This window comes from Octopus bimaculoides, chromosome 2 (assembly GCF_001194135.2).
Source record: "Octopus bimaculoides isolate UCB-OBI-ISO-001 chromosome 2, ASM119413v2, whole genome shotgun sequence".
NCBI lineage: Eukaryota > Metazoa > Mollusca > Cephalopoda > Octopoda > Octopodidae > Octopus > Octopus bimaculoides.
In genome coordinates, this window is record NC_068982.1 from 53425868 (window position 1) to 53431272 (window position 5405).

The 5405-nt window shown below is 42.8% G+C and overlaps 1 long non-coding RNA gene across 1 annotated transcript in view; it reads right to left on the bottom strand.

Moving 5' to 3' along the window:
• Positions 1 to 1486: 1486 nt before the first annotated feature.
• Positions 1487 to 5405, bottom strand: part of LOC128250984 (uncharacterized) — a 17545-nt gene continuing 13626 nt past the window's right edge. The window contains exon 3 of the long non-coding RNA XR_008266891.1: positions 1487 to 4907. This is a non-coding gene — a long non-coding RNA (uncharacterized LOC128250984). The remainder of the gene's footprint in view (positions 4908 to 5405) is intronic.

Below are 5405 nucleotides of genomic sequence, written 5' to 3' on the forward strand. Positions count from 1 at the left end.
TTCATCTACCTGCAACACCTCCGTGGTCGCTTCAGACAGGCCAGCGTGATACCTTGCGAGACCATTGGCACTGGATAGCGACCCGCCAGCGACGATAGGCTACGATGTCGACTGGCCGCCAACAACCTGCGTTGCCGCCGTCCTGCTCGAGGGCCTGTCCTCACCACCCGCAACCGTCAGGCACGGCTACAGTGGGCTACACAGCACCGACATTGGCGGCATCAACAATGGAGGTCGATAGTCTTCTCTGACGAGAGCCGATACTGCGTTTCCACCTTGGATGGCAGAGTGAGGGTGTGGCTTGGAGGGGTGAACGCTATAGAGACGCATGCATCATGGAGAGAGACGCGTGGGGTGGCCAAAGCATCATGGTTTGGAGTGCTATAGGCCTAACTCAGAGAATTAGGCTCTGTGTGTCCCAAAATGTTAGTGCAGGCAGAGAGAATGGCATCACAGCGCAGTGCTACGTTGACTAGATCCTAAGACCTCGCATCATCCCCTTCTTCACGCGTCACCATGGCCATGTGCTTCTGCAAGACAATGCTCCCTCCCACACGTGCAGGCTCCCCATAGACTTCCTACGTCAGCATAACATCAGAACCATGCCGTGGCCGGCTCTCAGCCCGGGGATGAACCCAATTGAACTTCCATGGGCTGATCCAGGTTGTCCCAAGACCGACAACCTGTGTGGATCTGGGGGCAGGTGGGCACAGGTGCCAATGGTTTTTGTGAACCGCCTCATGCATTCCATGTACCGACAGCGTATGGTCGTTTTGAACACCTAGGAGAGCATACACGGTATTTAACGTGTCACGCCCTACAATCTCGATGTGCTGGATCCACCCGCTACCAGAACACATGACAACGACCCAGAGACTGTGGTTAAAGTGCATCCAAGAAATTGACTTTATCAGATTTATCAAAATTCATCTCTGACATAATGAAATTAAAACATATTTCACAGTCACACACGTCTCGCGTTTCTTTTGTGGTTCAGTGTATATACGCTACTGTTTTTGAGAAAATATAACGTCACGTCTTTTCATTTACCATCCTCTAAAATATAGAAAATAAGAACAAATCACCATCTCACATCGTTTTTAGAAATAGTATGCAATACGTTGGTCCATGTGTACCTTTGCATATTTACATGTATGTGTGTGGTAAGAAGTTTCCGGGTTCAATCTCATTGCGTGGCAATTTGGGTAAGTGTCTCTTACTATAGCCTTAGGCCGACCCAATCTTTGCGAGTGGATTTGGTAGAAGGGAAACTAAAAGAAGTCCATCGTGTATGCATATGTATGGATATGTGTGTGTGAGTGCGTGCACGTATGTTTGTGTTTGTTTGTCCCTATCACAACTTGACGACCGGTGTTTGTGTGTTTACGTGCCCGTAATCCAGCGGTTCGGCAAAAAGAAAACGATAGATCAAGTACCAGGCTTTGAAAAATAAGTACTGGGGTATTCGTTCGACTAGAACTCTTCAAGGCAGTGCCCCAGCATGGCCGAAGTCTAATGACTGGAACAAGTAAACGACACACACACACATATATTTACACCTCACATTGGCTTTATGCTTCAGCTTTATTCGTAACATATTTTAATATTTGCTTTTCTTTTGCTTTGTTTTTTTTATTTATTTTTTTTACCTGTAGTCCACAGGTGACGCAAAGTTTTAGACCTTCAGTAACCAGGCCCTTTGTATCTTTCATGATGCTTTTGACCAAATTAGTGTTTACAACTTTATTGACAATGAGGGATTTAGTTTTCCTGTATCGTTCAGCTGTGAGGAGCCTCCTGTTGCTTTCTGAAAGACGCTTTAAGATGAACAAATAAATTATAGAAAAGGGAGAAAGTAAACAAAAAAGAAAGAAAGAAAATGAAAGGAAAAGAAGCTTAAAGGGAAGGGCGAAAACAAATAATAAAGAAACCAATGAAGAAAAAAGTAATGACACGAAAAAATAATAATAAAAAAAAAAATAGGGAAGGAAGGGGAATAAATGAAAGGTAAGCTTGCATGAGAAATTGATGTGGGGACGAGCAGGCATCTATATAAAAGTTGCAAATGGGAGGGACTGGACACAAAGGATAAAACATGAGATGAAGGAATATTTCAAAGAGAGATAAATGACGAAGAGAGAATGAGGAAGAGAGAGAGAGTGTTGGAGAGGAATATGCTTGTATCAGTCTTTTGTAGTACTCTTATGAAAATAACAGCGAGTGTGTACTCTTGTAAAATGCGCATGCGTCGCTTGTAGGCGTAGACATGCACATGTGTGTATATGTGTGAGTGCGTGTGCATGCTGTGTCTATAACCAACATATCTACCCAAGCTTATGGAGAGATGTTGATGCGTTTACAGCGTTATTTATATGTGTTTGGTTAGTTCCACGAAAGCAAACTATAAGAAATAAATTTCACAGTTTATATTAGATACATGTATATGTAAATTCACGACATGCATACACTCATAATGTTTTTGGGTTGACATGAACCTTTGGCAAAGAAAACAAAGAGGCGTAAGAGAGGAAGAAACGTAAGTACCAGGAGTTCGAGGCGGACTACTGCAAGAATGGTGGAGGCGCAATGGCCCAGTGGTTAGGGCAGCGGACTCGCGGTCATAGGATCGCGGTTTCGATTCCCAGACCGGGCGTTGTGAGTGTTTATTGAACGAAAACACCTAAAGCTCCACGAGGCTCCGGCAGGGGATGATGGCGAACCCTGCTCTACTCTTTCACCACAACTTTCTCTCACTCTTACTTCCTGTTTGTGTTGTACCTGTAATTCAAAGGGTCAGCTTTGTCACATTGTGTCAGGCTGAATATCCCCGAGAACTACATTAAGGGTACACGTGTCTGTGGAGTGCTCAGCCACTTGCACGTTAATTTCACGAGCAGGCTGTTCAGTTGATCGGATCAACTGGAACCCTCGATGTCGTAAGCGACGGAGTGCCAACAAAAACTGCAAGAATGAGTGAGGACCTAAATTTTTTTTGCCAGTTGTAGCTGGCAACTGAGGCTTAGTAGATCATACCCTGTGCAAGGTCTGTGGAACCCTGGGCATTACAGCAATGACAAAAAAATCCATGTAAAGACCAATGAGAAACCATCTCGATGGCTCTGGCGGAAAAGAGGTGATGAGTGGGGCCCGTAAAGTGCCGTTTGTTTTCGTGTGCGCGCGTGTTTGTGCGCGTGCACACGTATGCCACACACATAGACACATTTATCTCTGGTTCAAAATTCAAGCCATTGACCACATGCACTGTGTTATTTCAGGCACATATTTAGGCTTGATCAATCTAGGTCAGGTCGCTTGGATGAGGGTGTTTGTTGTAAGAATAAAAACTATCAGTGACTCCAGGATGTAACACTGACGAGGTTTCCAAGCATTGTATCTGTAGATGTATGTTGAACTAACACACTCTCACACGCTTTTTCACTCACGTACAGATATAAATAAACTCGCGCGCGCATGCACGCACACGCGCACGCATGCAGAGCTTACTGTCCCGTTATTGGTGTGACTAACAAAAAAGTACTCCACCCAATGGGAAATAAATATCATTTAATATACACAACATTTAAACGCAAGCTACTATAAGTTCCATGCCTCTGGTAACGCTTTCTCATTTTTGGAACAAGGCCAGCAATTTTGAAGAGTGGGGAAGTAGATTTCATCAATTCCAGTGCTCAACAGGTACTCATCAGTGGGACAAAAGGATTAGTTATAACATTACTGTATCCTAAATATATATTTGGGATATTTCATATTATTACCACTGAGTGAAACGGTTATTATTTTACTAATTGCTGTTGCTGATCAGCGATATAATCATACAGACAACAAACATGAAATCCCTTATACTGAAACTTGTGTGTAAATCTCCTATGCATTGAGAGGGCTTTAAAGGTTTAAGATACGTATTTGAGTGTGTGTGTGTGTGTGTGTGTGTGTGTGTGTGTGTGTGTGTGTGTGTGTGTGTGTGTGTGTGTGTGTGTGTGTGTGTGTGTGTGTGTGTGTGTGTGTGTGAGTGTGTGCGCGCGCGTGCGCGCTTATGAATTTGTATCTGTGAGAGTAAGTATGTGTGTATGTATGTATGCATGTATGTATGTATGTATTTATGTATGCATGCATGTATGTATGTATGTATGTATGTATGTGGGTGTGCGTGTATATGAATACATATAAATACATATAAACAATTAGATATTATGCATGTGTGTATATTTGTATGTTTGAAGCTATTGTTATGATATTGAACAATTGACTCCTGGCTCCGGCACAGGTGGTTGATATAGAGTTTGTGTATCAGTTTTTGTGTTTGAACATGTAAGGGAAGGGAATGCTAAAGAGGGAAAAGGATAAATATGTTATATCCACTCCGAGAAAAGGATTGATAAAAGGGTAAGCTTGCGTTAGTACGAAAAGAACTGTAGAAGGTTTAGGTACCCTGTATATGCTTTCAATTACTAATGTGCCCGGCTCTTCGTCGGTTACGACGACGAGTGTTCCAATTGATTTGATGAACAGAACAGCCTATTCGTAAAATTAACGTGCAAGTAGCTGAGCACCCCACAGACACGCGTACCCTTAAAGTAGTTGCCAAGGAGATTCAGTGTGACAAGGTTGGTCCTTTGAATTACATGTACAACTCATTTTTGCCTGCTGAGTGAAAGAGGGCAACGTGAAAATAAAGTATCTTGCTCAAGGACAACGCGAGGCCAGGAATCGAACTCAAGAACTTACGTTCGTGAGCCGAATACCCAAATCACTAAGTCTCGTGCCTTCACTTTCAGCTGCTATATATCCCAGATTTCATCAGCGCCAATCATCTGCCGCACTTGGTCCCAAGCTCAGGTTGCATTGGTACTGCTTGTAGCTCGTATAATGTCCCATGTTGATTCATGCTAATGACGTGTCAGTGAAAAGTTAAAAGGAGAAAGAGAGAAAGAAATCGAATGACATAGAGACAACCGTGGAAGAAAGAGATGGCAGCAATCAAAACACAAAGAAAGCAAAAAAGAAAAACAAAAATAGAAACAAATAAAGAAAAGAAGATACGAAAAAAGAAATTAAATAAAAAAATTAAAAAATAAGGAACGCTGTCTATTATAGGCGCAGGAGTGCCTGTGTGGCAAGTAGCTTCCTTACCAACCACATGGTTCCTGGTTCATTCCCACTGCGTGGCACCTTGGGCAAGTGACTTCTACTATAGCCTCGGGCCGACCAAAGCCATGTGAGTGGATATGGTAGACGGAAACTGAAAGAAGCCTGTCATATATACGTATATATATATATATATATATATATAGGTATGTGTGTGTATATGTTTGTGTCTGTGTTTGTTCCCCCAACATCGCTTGATAACCGATGCTGGTGTGTTTATGTCCCAGTAACTTAGCGGT